The sequence below is a fragment of the Hypanus sabinus genome, chromosome 31, assembly GCF_030144855.1.
Source record: "Hypanus sabinus isolate sHypSab1 chromosome 31, sHypSab1.hap1, whole genome shotgun sequence".
Lineage (NCBI taxonomy): Eukaryota > Metazoa > Chordata > Chondrichthyes > Myliobatiformes > Dasyatidae > Hypanus > Hypanus sabinus.
Window position 1 is genome coordinate 27,914,229 of NC_082736.1, and position 16,333 is coordinate 27,930,561.

A 16,333-nucleotide genomic window follows, 5' to 3' on the forward strand; every position below is an offset into this window, starting at 1 on the left:
TGTAAACCGTCGTGCTAACCACTACGCTACCGTGTTCATCCAACATTTTGTGTTGTGTGTTAAAGCACCATAAACCCGGATTCCAATGCTGCCAGCGTCTGCAACGGGTTTCTACGTTCTCCCCGAAACCGCGGGGATCTCCTGCGGCTGCTACAGCTCCCGCCCACGTCCCAAGGATGTATGGATCAGTGGGTTAATTGGTCACATGGTGCCATTGGCCCATGCGATCTTGTTGGGATGGGAGGGCCTGTTACTGTCCTTTATCTCTAAATCCCTACACCCAGTTGAAATTGTAAACGAGGTGGGGGTGCATGCTTTTCTGCTGTCCGAACTAAATAGCCGGTCCAGATGGTCTAGTATTTCTGGTATCTCTTACGTGGAAATGTGGCCTTAATATTTATTGCTGGTCTCTTGAGAGCTTTTACTCAGCAGCATGAAAGTGCCTGTGGCCAGAACAAGAGTGGTAATTGGCTTTCTGAGAGAGTTGTATATGTGAGATGCAGTGACAATACGTCTCGACTGCTCCTGTGAAAAGTCCCGTAAAAATCCTGTGGTTTGGGTCAGCGGCTTTTCGGTGCTCATTCAGTCTGCAGTGCCCTCAAGTCATCGGATTCGAGTCCCGGGCCACGGTCTGAGCTTGTAATTCTGGCTCTGTTGGAGGTGATGCCCTCTGGGTGAAACATGGAATCACTAGATCAGCTGAGCATTAAAATTCTGTTGTAAAGAAGTCAATTCAAAATGAAGATGGAAATTTTGGCCGCTATTTCGACACTTTCACTGCATATCCCCAACAACTAGAAATAAACTAATCAAAATCCATCAATGTCCTTGATGAGGTGGGATAACGTGAAGAACTAGTATCGATGCAGCTAGAAAAAAGGCAAGACGGTTGCTATATTTCATTAGGACTTGGAGGAGATTTGGAATGTCACCAAAAACACTCAAACTTCTTTAGATATACCGCGGGGAATATTCTGACTGGCTGCATCACCGTCTGGTTTTGGGGGAGGGGGCTACTGCACAAGATAAAAGAAAGCTGCAGTAAGTTGTAAACTTAGTCAGTTCCATCAATGGAACTCGCCTCTGTAGTATCCAGTACATCTTCAGGGAGCGGTGCCTCAGAAAGAGGGTGTCCATCATTAAGTGCCCCCACCACCCAGGACGTGCCCTCTTCTCATTGCTACCATCAGGGAGGAGGTACAGAAGCCTGAAGGCACACACTCAACGATTCAGGAACAACCTCTTCCCCTCTGCCATCTGATTTCTGAATGGTCGTTAAACCCATGAATGTTACCTCACTACTTTTTTATTATTTCTGCTTTTTGCACTACCATTTTAAAATGTAACAGATTTAATATGTAATCTACTACTGCAACCTATTTATATTTATCATGTATTACATTGTACTGCTGCCCAAAGTTAACAAATATCGCAACATATGCCCGTGATATTAAACCTGATTCTGAATTTTAGAAAAAGCTATTTTTAACCTATTTGCACCCCTTTCATTCGGCCCATAGAACCATAGAACACTACAGCACAGTAAAGGCCCTTCAGCCCTTCATGTCATGCCGATCCATATAATCCTTTAAAAAAAGTACTAAACCCACCCTACGCCATAACTCTCTATTTTTCTTTCATCTATGTGCCTGTCCAAGAGGCTCTTAAATACCTCTAATGTTTTAGCCTCCAACACCATCCCTGGCAAGTCATTCCAGGCACTCGCAACCCTCTGTGTAAAAAAACTTACCCCTGATATCTCCCCTAAACTTCCCTCCCTTCATTTTGTACATATGCCCTCTGGTGTTTGCTGGTGCCCTGGGAAACGGATACTGACCATCTACCCTATCTATGCCTCTCATAATCTTGTAGACCTCTATCAAGTCCCCTCTCATTCTTCTACGCTCCAAAGAGAAAAGTCCCAGCTCTGCTAACCTTGCTTCATATGACTTGTTCTCCAAACCAGGTAACATCCTGGTAAATCTCCTCTGCATCCTCCCCATAGCTTCCACATCCTTCCTATAATGAAGTGACCAGAATTGAACACAATACTCTCAGTGCGGTCTCACCAGAGATTTGTAGAGTTGCAACATGACCTCTCTACTCTTGAACTCAACCCCCCTGTTAGTGAAGCCTAGCATCCCATAGGCCTTCTTAACTACCCTATCAACCTGCGCAGCGACCTTGAGGGATGTATGGATTTGTACCCCAAGGTCCCTTTGTTCATCCCCAAAAGTGCTTTGCAGCTAGCTGAGTATTTGGGAAATGTGTTCACCATTGCCACGTTGGAAATTCAGCAGCAAGTTTGCACGAGACAAGATTTTCTGAGCAACAACAATATTAGCAATGAGCTAATAGAACAAGCAGTTAAAGTGATAAGTTCAGTCTCCAGTGCTGTCTGCGAGGAGTTTGCACGTTCTCCCTGTGACCGTGCGGGGTTTCCTCCGGGTGTTCCCACATTTCAGAGGTGTATGAGTTGGGGTCAGTAAGTTGTGGGCATGCTGGAAGTGTGGCAATGCTCGGAAGGTGTGGATAACGATGGAAGGGACAGTGTTCAGATTCATCCCCAGCAGCTGCGTAACAGAGGACTCTCTGATCTACGGGCTGTTCCGGGGGACGCATACGGAGATCAACATCCGGTGCTGCTGGCAGACCGTCATCTCGGTGAAGGACGCTCTTTGGTCAGCCCGAAACTTGATGGTCTGCCAGGACGCGGAGATGTCCGTGGGGGAATGTTGCCGACTGGCACATTCTCGGCTGCAGGAGTACGTGCTGAGGGACGCACTCAAACTCGGTGCAGCCATCGCAAGGGCCCGGTGGGGAAGGACCAGAGTCCAGGGTTCTTCTTCCGTGGGAGCTGAGGGGTAGGGGAGTGGGCTGTCTACCCCTCAACTAGGGTATGTAAATATGGAATAACAGAGTGCCATCTGGGTGGCAAAATATGTGAAAATGTAAAGACCGTAATTGAAACAGTTGTAAAGGACTGAGAATCATTGAATGGTTTATTGTATATAACTTTATTTTTGAATGAAGTATATTTTGTTTAATAAAAAAAAAACAGCCAGAGGCTTACCCACCCCCTCCCCCAGCACATCCTGATACCATGTTGGTCATTGACGGAGCGATGCATTTCAACGTCCATGTGCCAGATAACTCTTCCAGGCCACTGTGAAGATCTACATCCGCATGAGAGAGCTGCTGGGTCTGGGTCGATGGTTTATAGATTCATTCCAATGATCGTGTGTCGGACAGTGCAGCGTTTTCCTCAGGACTGTATCTAACTATCGGCCCAGAGTTGAGTTCTCTTTGTACTTGTACTCTCAATCTCCCCTTGAGTTTATTAATTTCACTTTTGATATTGCAGTGCTTTCATCTTTCATAAGAATCTTTCGAAGAGAGTCTATAAATACACTCAAAAGCAAGACTGCTTTTTGCTTCCTCATCTCGCCCCGTTCTCAGCTACCATCTTGAGCAGTCAGCCCAACAGCAGGCATACCGAGAGGGCTTCAATTTGCACGATGCCTTTTGAAATGAATCAATTCCTTTTTTAATCCCGATTTTTTAAAAAAAAATCTGTAGCGATCTGATGGTGCTTCAGGGTGCTAATGAGTTTTTTGTGCTATGTTCTGGGATGGCACATGACACAGGATCAGTAAATATAGCTCTCTGCACACCACCGATTGTACGATCACATGTTGCACATGAGATCAGAAGGCTAGCTGCTTAACCCTTTCATTGCGTTCTCCGTTGGGTTTAGTCAGAAATTCTTCTTCGATCGCTGCCCTGGTGGGGCAGCACACACACATCCGATTATGGACTGTAACGTTTTCCAACAAACTCACTCAGATTTTATCTTTGCTGTCTTCTCGATAAAACGGTAATATTCTTGATAATATTCAAACGCTAACTTCAAGATCCAAACGCATGCTTCTGTGGAAGCTGCCCCTCTTGTGGTTAGTGAGTTTGTGGTTGCAGCAGTTACTCCGGATTTCAGCTTAAATGAAGAGTTTAGGGTGGCTCAGGAAAACACGTGGTTTAAGTTAAGAAATGGAGGTGTATGTATTTCTGTTGGGAATAGGCAAAGTTCACTTTGAATTAGAATCTGGTTTAGTACCATTGACAGATGTTGTGACATTTGTACATGACAATACATAATAAAAACTTCAAATTACAATAAAATACACAATTATGCAAAAAGTGAGCAAAGAAAAAGGGGTCTTGGCCCGAAACGTTAACTCTAGTTTTTTTCCATAGATGTTGCCTGGCCTGTTGAGTTCCTCCAGCATTTTGTGTGTGTTGCTTGGATTTCCAGCATCTGCATCTGCAGAGTCCTGACGAAGGGTCTCGGCCCGAAACGTCGACAGTGCTTCTCCTTACAGATGCTGCCTGCCTGGCCTGCAGTCTTCCACCAGCATGTTGTGTGTGTTACCTGCAGATTCTCCCCTGTTCGCAAAAACAAAAGAAAGTAGTGAGGTAGTGTATATGGGTTCTTTGTCCATCCAGAAATCGGATGGCAGAGGGGAAGAAGCTGTTCCTGAAACGTTGAGTGTGTGTCTTCAGGCTCCTGTACCTCCTCCCTGATGACAGAGGGGAAGAAGCTGTTCCTGAAACGTTGAGTGTGTGTCTTCAGGCTCCTGTACCTCCTCCCTGATGACAGAGGGGAAGAAGCTGTTCCTGAATCATTGAGTGTGTGTCTTCAAGCTCCTGTACCTCCTCCCTGATGACAGAGGGGAAGAAGCTGTTCCTGAATCATTGAGTGTGTGTCTTCAAGCTCCTGTACCTCCTCCCTGATGGCAGAGGGGAAGAAGCTGTTCTTGAATCGTTGAGTGTGTGTCTTCAGGCTCCTGTACCCCCTCCCTGATGGCAGAGGGGAAGAAGCTGTTCCTGAATCGTTGAGTGGGTGCCTTCAGGCTCCTGTACCTCCTCCCTGGTGGTAGCAGTGAGGAGAGGGCATGTCATAGGAGGTGAGGGTCACTAATGGTGGATGCTGTCTTTTTGAGGCAACGCCTTTTGAAGATGTCCTGGATGCTGGGGAGGCTATCGCCCATGATGAAGTTGGCCGAGTTTACAGCCTTTTGCAGCTCGTGTCTGTTCTTTGCAGTGGCCCTTTCCATACCAGACAGTGCAGTCAGTTAGAATGCTCTCCATGGTACATACCGAATCTCCTCAAGTTCCTAATGACATGGACCCGCTGACCAGCTGCCTTCAGAATTGCGTCAATATATTTGGGCCCAGGATAAATCTTCTTGAGATATTGGCACCCAGGAACTTGAAAGTGCTCACCCTTTGTCCCTGGAAGGAAACTGGCTGGAAGCATCAACTCAGCAAGAAATCCCAGTGTCAAAGCAGCTCCTTGCCCGACCATGGACAATGGCTTTTAAACAGCCTGGGCCCTAAGCTCTCAAGTTCCTCCCTGAAGCAATCGACGCCTCGGTTTTAAAGTGCTCCCTGAAGTCCCTCCCCCTGACTGACAGGCTGCCCGAAGATCTCCATGTGTAGTTCCTTGCCTGGCAACGGATGGTGAGTGCAGGTCAGGACAGGCGCCATTCTGTCCTTTCATGGATGCATCTCTTTAGGAGCAAAGTGGGTGTGACTGAGGGGTCTTGCGGCGCAAGGCCGTCCCAAACAGCAATTTAATTTTACTGATTTGAGCCTTTATTACCAGCTTGCTGATCTGAGGATTTCCTGAACAGGTCCCTAGTACAGGAAAATCAGTATAGACATTTTCCAGTGAGCTGAGCTACAGTGTCCGTCCAGTCAAGCTGTGATGTCTGTCGAAGTCGTGACTCTTAACTTTTGTTTTCTTTTAGGGACAGGGATAAGGAGGAGTTAGGGGCACTCTCCCCACTAAGCTGCATAGGTACATGGCCGCGCAATAACCCAAATGCTCCCACGCAAGTAGCCTTTGTTTTATTGCAGCTGTGATGGGGACGCAGCTCGAAAACATTTCACATTTCGTAAATTTTTTCCTTTGCTGTGCTATAATTAGATCAAAAGCATGCAGTTTTTCAATTTGCATTCTAAATATTCAACGATCCAAAGGACATCTATTTATTGAAGAACGTATACAGGAAGCAGCCCTGAAATTCGTCTTCCTCACAGGCGGCAAAGAAAAAAAGAACCATGGGGCAAAAAGAAAAACATCAAACATCAAACCCCTCTCTCCCCCAGCGCAGAAAAAACCCCACACAAACAGCAACAAAACAAGCGCAAACACAGAATATAAAACACAAATTCAGAAGTTCAGCTCAGCTGGTAATGGATGGTGAGTGCAGGTCAGGACAGGCTCCATTCTGTCCTTTCATGGATGCATCTCTTTAGGAGTGGAGTGGGCTGCCCAGATTTTAAACATCGCACAGAAGTTGCAGCACAGAACGGAGTGACCAGAACCTAGGACACGTCATAAACCTAAACTGGAGTCCAAATCTGCAAACTGCGGTGATTCATAGTATGTATTTTACAAAAAAAATGTTAAATGCTACGCAGTTTTCAGTCTGGGCAAAATTTCCTGATCGGAGCAATGGTTGGTCTGCAGAGCTGTGGGGAAAAAAAAATAGGTTAAGTGTCAGGTTGGAGTTGCTCCACCTATGCTGAATCACACGGCAGAGCTTTCTGACTACACGGTGGAAGTTTGGAATAAACCATGCAATGTACTCTTTGACTCAGATTCCGAACGTGGCAGGTACCCGATGTTGTGTAACATTGCCAAGGCAGAGCTTCTCTGCAGGATGAATACCTCGGGGGTGGAGCTCAGTGTAGCCAAACAAAAATCTTGCCGGTGGACTCTTAATTTGTGCAAGAGCAAATAAAGTTTAGATCTCGGGGCCTGAATTTGGATGTACACTGCTAACTGAGGGAGTTTACACATTGAATTTCATTCACTGTCAATTTAGTTTAAGGTTTGAAAAACGCGAGAGAAATGGGAAGGATTTTTCTTTTTGCTTTCATCACTGGGAATACAAAATGTTAAAATTTGCCTTGATTTGAAAGGTATTAAATCAAACACGACCCATTCTCATGCGTGCTCAGCATTCCATATCCTGAAATAAATTCACTTGTCTGTACCCCTCCTTCCTTCCTCTTCTCGCTTTTCCCACTCAGACTGTTTTGTACTTCCTTTCCCTCCTGCTTGCCGTCTTTCCTTCCTCCTCTTCACACCCCTCTGCGTCTCCCTTCCCCGCTGTAAAGTGTCCACTTCTGAAAGTCAGGATCGGACTCAGGTTTAATATCACCGACACACGTTGTGAAATTTGTTAACTTTGCGGCAGCAGTACAATGCAATACTCGATAGTAGAAAAAATACCTGTGAATTACAGTAGCATATGTACATTAAGTAATTAAATAGTGCAAAAAAAAAGGAATAAAAAGAAGTGGGTTAGTGTTCGTGGGTTCAATGTGCATTCAGGAATCAGATGGCAGAGGGGAAGAAGCTGTTCCTGAATCGCTGAATGTGTGTCTTCAGGCTCCTGTACCTCCTCCCTGATGGCGGAGGGGAAGGAGCTGTTCCTGAATCGTTGAGTGTGTGTCTTCAGGCTCCTGTACCTCCTCCCTGATGGCAGAGGGGAAGGAGCTGTTCCTGAATCGTTGAGTGTGTGTCTTCAGGCTCCTGTACCTCCTCCCTGATGGCGGAGGGGAAGGAGCTGTTCCTGAATCGTTGAGTGTGTGTCTTCAGGCTCCTGTACCTCCTCCCTGATGGCAGAGGGGAAGAAGCTGTTCCTGAATCGTTGAGTGTGTGTCTTCAGGCTCCTGTACCTCCTCCCTGATGGCAGAGGGGAAGATGCTGTTCCTGAATCGCTGAGTGTGTGCCTTCAGGCTCCTGTACCTCCTCCCTGATGGCAGAGGGGAAGATGCTGTTCCTGAATCGCTGAGTGTGTGTCTTCAGGCTCCTGTACCTCCTCCCTGATGGTAGCCATGGGTACTGCCTTTTTCAGGTATTCCTCCTTGATGCCCTGGATACTACGGAGGCTAGTGCCCATGATGTTTACAAGTTCACAAGACTCTGTAGCTTGCTTCGATCCTCTGCTGTCACTCCCAGCCCCCCCATACCAGACGGTGATGCAGCCAGTTAGAACGCTCTCCATGGTACATCTGTGGAAAGCTGTGCGTGTTTCTGGTGACGTACCAACTCTCTGAGGTTGCACGAGGTTTCCCTGTGCCGCGGTTTTAAATGGCGGAGGGGAGGCAGCTGTTCCTAAAATGTTGAGTGTGAGGACAGAAATCTCTTCAGGTCTGGGACCTGTCATCAGACTGCAAAAGTGGAAAAACAAGTTTTCAGAAACAGGCAGGGTGGGGCTGTACAGCATGTTTTCCCTCCTGCCGAGTTGTGATATAATCTTCAACTTAAAAGTTATCTCTCTTTCTCTTCACACCGATACTGCCCGACTTCCTGGGTGTTTCTAGCATTTTCGGTTTTTGCTTCTTTGATCTAAACGTATGCAGCAATTCTATTTAATTAGAGATGTAGGCTTTTTCCAGCACAACGATCCCACACCGCCCAGCAGTCCACCCTAGCCTAATGTCTGGACAATTTACAACCATCGTGTCATTGGACTGTGGGAGGAAACCTAGTCACAGGGTGCAAACTCCTTACAGAGGGTGCCAGGATTGAACTCTGAACTCTGAACCTTCAGCTGTAATAGCGTCATGCTAACCACTATGCTACTCAGGGCTCCACACTGGGCGTATTTTCTGTCCACGTAGGAGATTTCCTCATCTACACTATGGTACATTTGTTCTGGTCACCGAATTATAGGAAAGGTGTCAACAAAATAGAGAGAGTACGGAGGAGATTTAGGATCGATTTTCTCCCTGGCGCTGGTCGCTGCCTGTTGAAAGCTAGGTGTTGCGCAGATGGCAACCTGCTGATTCCAAGTTGTTCATCTTGTCCTCGAGCACTGACTCGTGGGTTCTGGCTCTTTACCCTGATGTTAACAGAGATTAATATTAACATGTTAATCTGATGCTTTTTATCTCTCGTTATGTTTGCTCTGTCTACAGGTAAAGATAAACCTTTGAATTGGCCCTCAGTCCTGTTTCTCTCTTCCCCCGCCACCCCCATCACTAAGGATTGGCCCCAGGCACGAGGATCATAGAGTAAACAAAAGTACACTGCAGATGCTGTGGTCAAATCAACACGTACAGACAAGCTGGATGAACTCAACAGATCTGGCAGCATCCATTGAAATGAGCAGTCAACATTTTGGGCCGAGTCCTGACGAAGGGTCTCGGCCCGAAACGTTGACTACTCATTTCAATGGATGCTGCCCAACTTGCTGCGTTCATCCAGCTTGTTTGTATGAGGGTCATAGAACCAGGTCCTTGGCCACAGAGCACCCATCGGCAGTAATTCTCATTTCTACCCCATCATTGTTACCTGTTCTCATTGCTGCCATCAGGAAGGAGGTACAGAAGCCTGAAAGCACACACTCAGCGATTCAGGAACAGCTTCTTCCCCTCTGCCATCAGGGAGGAGGTACAGGAGCCTGAAGACACACACTCAACGATTCAGGAACAGCTTCTTCCCCTCTGCCATCAGGGAGGGGGTACAGGAGCCTGAAGACACACTCTCAACGATTCAGGAACAGCTTCTTCCCCTCTGCCATCAGGGAGGAGGTACAGGAGCCTGAAGACACACACTCAGCGATTCAGGAACAGCTTCTTCCCCTCTGCCATCCCATTTCAGAATGGACATTGGACCCTTGGACACTAACTCACTACTATATATTTTTGCACTAATTTAACTATTATAACCATCTTTCAGCCCATTCTTCTAACTGGCCTAAATCTCTCTGCAAGCTTTGAAAACCTACTTCATTATCCACAACGCCACCTATCTTAGTATCATCCGCATACTTACTAATCCAATTTACCACCCCATCATCCAAATCATTAATGTATATGACAAACAGCATTGGACCCAGTATAGATCCCTGAGGCATACCACTAGTCACTGGCCTCCAACCTGACAAATAGTTATCCACCACTACTCTCTGGCATCTCCCATCCAGCCACTGTTGAATCCATTTTACTACTTCAATATTAATACCTAACAATTGAACCTTCCTAACTGGCCTTCCATGTGGAACCTTGTCAAAGGCCTTACTGAAGTCCATATAGACAACATCCACTGATTTACCCTCATCAACTCTCCTAGTAACCTCTTCAAAATATTCAATATGATTTGTCATACATGACCTTCCATGCACAAATCCATGTTTGACTGTTCCTAATCAGACCCTATCCAGATAATTATATATACCATCTCTAAGGATAGTTTCCATTTATATTTACTGTAATTTACATTTTTCCTCTATTATTATGTATTGCATTGTACTGTTGTCGCAAAGATAACAGTTTCATGGCATATCCCGTTGATGTAAAAACAACATGAGCAAAATTCTGGAGGAACTCAGCAGGTCAGGCAGGATCTGTGGAAAAGAGTACAGTCAACGTTTCGGGCTGAGGCCCGTCATCAGGATTGGACAAGAAGAGTGAGTGTAAGAAAGTGGATGGAGGGGAGGTAGGTGATAGGTGAAGCCGGGAGGAGGGGGAGTGTGAAGAGCTGGGAAGTTGATTGGTGAAAGATCGGCTGGAGAAGGTGGAATCTGGTAGGAGAGGACAGAAGGCCGTGGAGGAAAGAAAAGTGGGGAGGAGCACCAGAGGGAGGTGATGGGAAGGTAAGGAGATTAGGTGAGAGAGAGAAATGGGAATGGGGAAAAGGTGTGAGGGAGTGAAGTTGCCAGAAGTTTGAGAAATTGATGTTGGCAGAGTCCACACTCAGGTTCGATTCACAACACCTTCGATTCTGTCTGGGCAGCCTCCAACCTGACGGCACGAGTATGGATTTCTCGATGAACGTCAGCCGTACTCTTTTCCATCGATGCTGCCCAGCCTGCTGAGTTCCTCCGGCGTTTTGTGTGTGACGCCTGGATTTCCAGCACCTGCAGATTTTCTCTTGCCGGCGATACGAGACCTGATTCTGATAGTTTATACTTTTCGCAAGAGGTTCGACAGAGGCTGGGAATCCAGAGGAACGGGCGTACAAAATGCTGGAGGGACTCACCGGATCAGGCTGCATCTGTGGACAGAAATATGGGTCGACGTTCTGGGGCGAGACCCTTCAGGCAGTCCTGCTGAACTGGACTGAATCTTGCCTCTGGCCCCAACACCCTGCCTTTTCAATCCATCTGGCCCTGCATTTAAATTTTCCAAACATTGGGTTGTTCCTTGCTCTAAGACCTGGGTCCTGTCGCCTCGATAGGCTCTTTGCCTGGACCCCGCTGTCAAGCTTCGGCCCGTACCCGACCTTTGGATGCACACATCACGAGTAGAGCCAATCTTTAAATATTTAAAATCTTTAAAGGTGTTGCTCTGCACTTCTGCATCGAGTTAGGAAGGCATTTTGCCTCCCGGTAACAATTCTTGCGGCAAAATCCAGAGCTGTTGACTCTTTTCGTTTGACGTGGCCTGATAATCAGTTGTTAATGTCACAGGCAAACAGTTTGATTTTGCTGTGCGTGACGATGCTTGGGAGTTACTTCTGCGAGAGTTCTCACCCAGCTCAGCCCCACCCTCGCTCTGCTGGGAGCCGATGCCAGGATTCAAAGGTGTCACTCGGGCTGCGACTCCACTTTAAAGCTGAGAGATGAGTGCTTCAGCTTGTGAGGTTAGACGTGCGATTTATGAACTCGTGAAGACGTCACTCTCTAATGTGTCTGAAGACTTGTTTTGTACGTGGTGAAATACTTCTGGAAGTCACCGTGGCAAGGTGGAAGGCAGTTTCAGCTCTCTCGCAACTGTAGCACGAGACTGACGAAATGCTCCAGGTGGCGTCGAGCGAGGAACAAATAGAATCAGATTCAGGTTGAATATCACCGGGTATTCGTTGTCCAAAAAGCAACAGTACAACACATGCACTATAAAGAAGGCAAGATGGCAGCTGTATTCCATTAGAAGTTTGAGGAGATTTGGTTTACCAACTAAAACACTCAAACTTCTCCCAACAGCGCACACAAAATGCTGGTGGAACACAGCAGGCCAGGCAGCACCCGAAACGTCGACAGCGCTTCTCCCTATAGATGCTGCCCGGCCTGCTGCGTTCCACCAGCATTTTGTGTGTGCCGTTGTTTGAATTTCCAGCATCTGCAGATTTCCTCGTGTTTGCTCTTTAAACTCCTCCCAATGTATTCCTGAGAGCACTCTTTAACTGGCTGCACCGTCGTCTGGTATTGGGTGGGGTGGTGTCGCAGAGAACTACTGCACGGGATCGACTCCAGTTGCAGAAAGTTGTAAAAAAAAATTAGTTCAGCTCCATCACGGGCACTAGCTTGTGTAGTATCCAAGACATCTTTAGGAAGGCGGTATCCATCATTAAGGATCCGCACCCAGGCCATGGCCTCTTAAAAGCTTAGAAGAGCAAGATTACTTTGCTTTTGTTTGCTCAGGCTGCAGCTAGCTGCTCCCACCCAGTCTCGTTCGCCCAAAATAACCGCCCCCAGCAGAGATGCTAATCCTTAAATTGGCCCGAAGAGCCAGTTGACTTATTAATTCCCTGTATTTGTTGTGCGGGTGGGGCTAGGTAACAGAAGCTAATCGTGGTTGGGCGGATGTTGCTGGCAAGGCTGGTATTTATTCCGGGTTGGGTCATTTGAGAGTGTCACTGGGAGCCAGCCTGCTAGCTGTGAGTCTGGGAACTCTCTTATTGTAGAGTCCTAGAGCGCTGCAGCACAGTAACAGTGCTCCAGGTAAATTTATTACAGGTGTCGTTTCCCCCCCCCCTTTACAAAGGTAGAGCGTTCCTAGGAAACCTTTCCTTAAGCCGAAATGGCGTAAAGCAAAGAACCATTAATTTATATGGGATAAATTTTCGTTAAAAGCGAAAATCCTCTTTGTAATGCGAAAGCAGGTTACTTTTGTAAAAGCGGAGCGGCGTAAAGCGAGCGTTCGTAAAGCGAGGGACGCCTTTATCAGCGTTCAAATATGTTACTCTGTACATGAACCCTGAGATTCAGTTTTCTTGCAGGCACTCTGTAAATACAAAGAAACAAATAATATTAATACCATCATTAAGGACCCCCACCACCCAGGAGATGCCCTCTTCTCATTGCTACTGACAGGGAAGGAGGTACAGGAGCCTGAAGGCACACACTCAACGATTCAGGAACAGCTTCTTCCCCTCTGCCATCAGGGAGGAGGTACAGGAGCCTGAAGACACATACTCAATGATACAGGAACAGCTTCTTCCCCTCTGCCATCAGGGAGAGGAGGTACAGGAGCCTGAAGGCACACACTCAACGATTCAGGAACAGCTTCTTCCCCTCTGCCATCAGGGAGGAGGTACAGGAGCCTGAAGACGCACACTCAACGATTCAGGAACAGCTTCTTCCCATCTGCCATCAGGGAGGAGGTACAGGAGCCTGAAGACACACACTCAACGATTCAGGAACAGCTTCTTCCCCTCTGCCATCAGGGAGGAGGTACAGGAGCCTGAAGACACACACTCAGCGATTCAGGAACAGCTTCTTCCCCTCTGCCATCAGGGAGGGGGTACAGGAGCCTGAAGACACACACTCAGCGATTCAGGAACAGCTTCTTCCCCTCTGCCATCAGGGAGGAGGTACAGGAGCCTGAAGGCACACACTCAACGATTCAGGAACGGCTTCTTCCCCTCTGCCATCAGGGAGGAGGTACAGGAGCCTGAAGGCACACACTCAACAATTCAGGATCAGCTTAAGAACATCAGGAATAGGAGCAGGAGTCGGCCATTTGACCCGTTGAGCCTGCCCCGCCATTCAGTAAGATCTTAGCTGATCCGGCCATGGACTCATCACCACCTTCCTGCCTTTTCCCCGTAACCCTTCATTCCCCTATGATGCAAAAATCTATCCAATCTTGTCTGAAATATACACGTACAAACAAGCTGGATGAACTGAGCAAGTCTGGCAGCGTCCGTTGAAAGGAGCAGTCAACGTTTCAGGCCGAGACCCTTTTGTCCTGACGAAGGGTCTCAGCCTGAAACATTAACTGCTCATTTCAACGGACGCTGCCCGACCTGCTGAGTTCATCCAGCTTGTTTGTATGTGTTAATTTGACCACAGCAGCTGCAGTGTACTTTGTGTTGTTTTAAATATATTTACTGAGGTGGCCTCCGATGCTTCATTAGTCTTCTTCCCCTCGATTTCTGAATGGGCATTCTACCCGTATTTTTGCACTACTTATTTAATTTAACTACTTAACATACATCTGACTTTTCATGTTAAATATATGAATATTGTTCTTACTGTAATTCAGCTTTTTTCCTCTCTATTACTGCACATTGCATTGTACTGCTGCCGCAAGGTTGCCAAATTTCACGAACTGTGCTGATGATATCAAACTTGATTCTTCTAAATATCAAGAACGTGAGATGAATAGTCCTTGAGAGTGAGCCCGTAGATTGAAGGAACAGTTTAGTGTTAGGGTGAGTGAAGTTATCCCCACTCTGTTGCAAGAGCCTAATGGTTGAAGGGGGAACAACTTCCTCGATGTGCTGGTGTGGGTCCTGAGGCTCCTGCACTTTCTTCCTGATGGCAGCAGCGAGAAGAGAGCACGGGCTGGATGGCGGGGGGTCCCCGATGATGGACACATCTAGTCTGCGCTGAACTGTTGTCCTGCCGAATCCCATCAGCCTGCTCCTGGATCATAACCCTCCTCACTCCTTCTGTCCGTGTACTTGACCAAATATCAATCCGGACTGTGCAATGGCAGCAAATTTCCTTCCCTGAAATTTATTGGTGAAACTGTCTTGAAGTTAATAACTCATCGGGGGTGATTGTTAAGTTCGTGGCCTAAGGTAGAAGGCGATGAGTTATTAAATTCAAACTTTCTGCATAATCACTCAAAGAGTTGAATTGCGTGTGCATGAAATGAGAGCTGTATATCTCATCTCCTTATACCTTAGGCCACAAACTTATCAATCACCCCTCGTATCTTCTAAATTGGCAATGCAGGTTATTTTACCATGGGTGTGATGACAAGCTGTTCCATTATTCCCAATTTATCTCTGCTGAACCTTTGATAAGATTAGCATTTTATTCTGTCACTTAAAATGTCAACCTCCCTTTTGTGTTTTTCACTGTGAACAAATGAGAAGTTCTTGATTGAATGGATCTTTGTGTTGTCGTTAGTTATTTGCATAATATATGAAAAGCAATTGACAAACATTGGAACTGCGAGTGAAACACACACAAAATGCTGGAGGAACTCAGCGGGTCAGGCAGCACCTACGTAGGGGGATAAATGGTTGATGTTTCACGTCGGGACCCTTGAGAACTGTTTGTGTGCGTGTTGCCCTGGATTTCCAGCATCTGCTGAATCTCTTGTGTTTATGCAACTGCTGGTGAAGTTTGAAACAACAACAACAAAAAAATGCAGATATTTAAAAAAAAACACCCCAGAAAATTCTAGAAAAATTTCAAACAAGTCAAACAGCATCTGTGGTCTGGGCCTGAAAAGTCAACTGTCTGTTCAGCTCCACAGATGCTGGGTTCCTCCAGCATTGTGTGTGTGTGTGTGTGTGTGTGTGTGTGTGTGTGTGTGGCTTTGGATTTCCAGCATCTGCAGCATCTCTCGTGTTTTTGGAGCATCTGTGGGAGGAGCCATTTGTGGGGATAGTCAGCATTTCAGCAGGTCTGAAATGGTGACCGTCTCCTTTCCACAGTTACTGCTTGACTGTTTTAGCTTTATCTCCTTCACTGTGTACATCAAAACGTAGGTTTTTTGCGGAAAACCAATTTTTACGAAACGCACACATTTTCAAAAAAAAATTCCTGACTCAAAAAACGAGCAAGGATTGTGCTGAGAAGCTCCCGCTTGTTGACGTGCTTCCGAACGCTAAACGTATGTCTTTGTAACGTGGGGGGGAAGCGGAGCACTTGGGGGAAACTCACACAGTCGTGGGGCGAACGTGCAAACTCTTCGTAGACAGCGGAGGGAATCGAGCCCCAGCTGGCACTGTAATAGCGTTACGTGAATCCCTGTGCTGTACTTTCTATTTTATTATTGAGTTTGGAACTTCGTTTGGCAATGTTAGAGTTGTTTGGTGTACTGCAGCGTTTAGACCATAGAAGAGTACAGCACAGGAACAGGCCATTCAGCTGACAGTGTTCGACGCTCCAATGTATACAATATACATCCTGAAATGCTTTTTCTTCACAAGCCTCCACAAAAACAGGGAAGTGCCCCAAAGAATGAATGACAGTTAAACGTGAGAACTCCAAAGTCCTCCCCCAGTTCCCCCACAACAGCTACCGAGCACTAGCGCTAGCAAAGGCACAGACCTTGCAGTTACCCCAAA

At 46.7% G+C, this 16,333-nt stretch overlaps 1 protein-coding gene across 4 annotated transcripts in view; it reads left to right on the forward strand.

The window, feature by feature from the left end:
• The window catches only part of LOC132384011 (spectrin beta chain, non-erythrocytic 1-like), a 444,742-nt gene that overhangs the window by 169,140 nt on the left and 259,269 nt on the right, over window positions 1-16,333 (forward strand). The window lies entirely within an intron of this gene.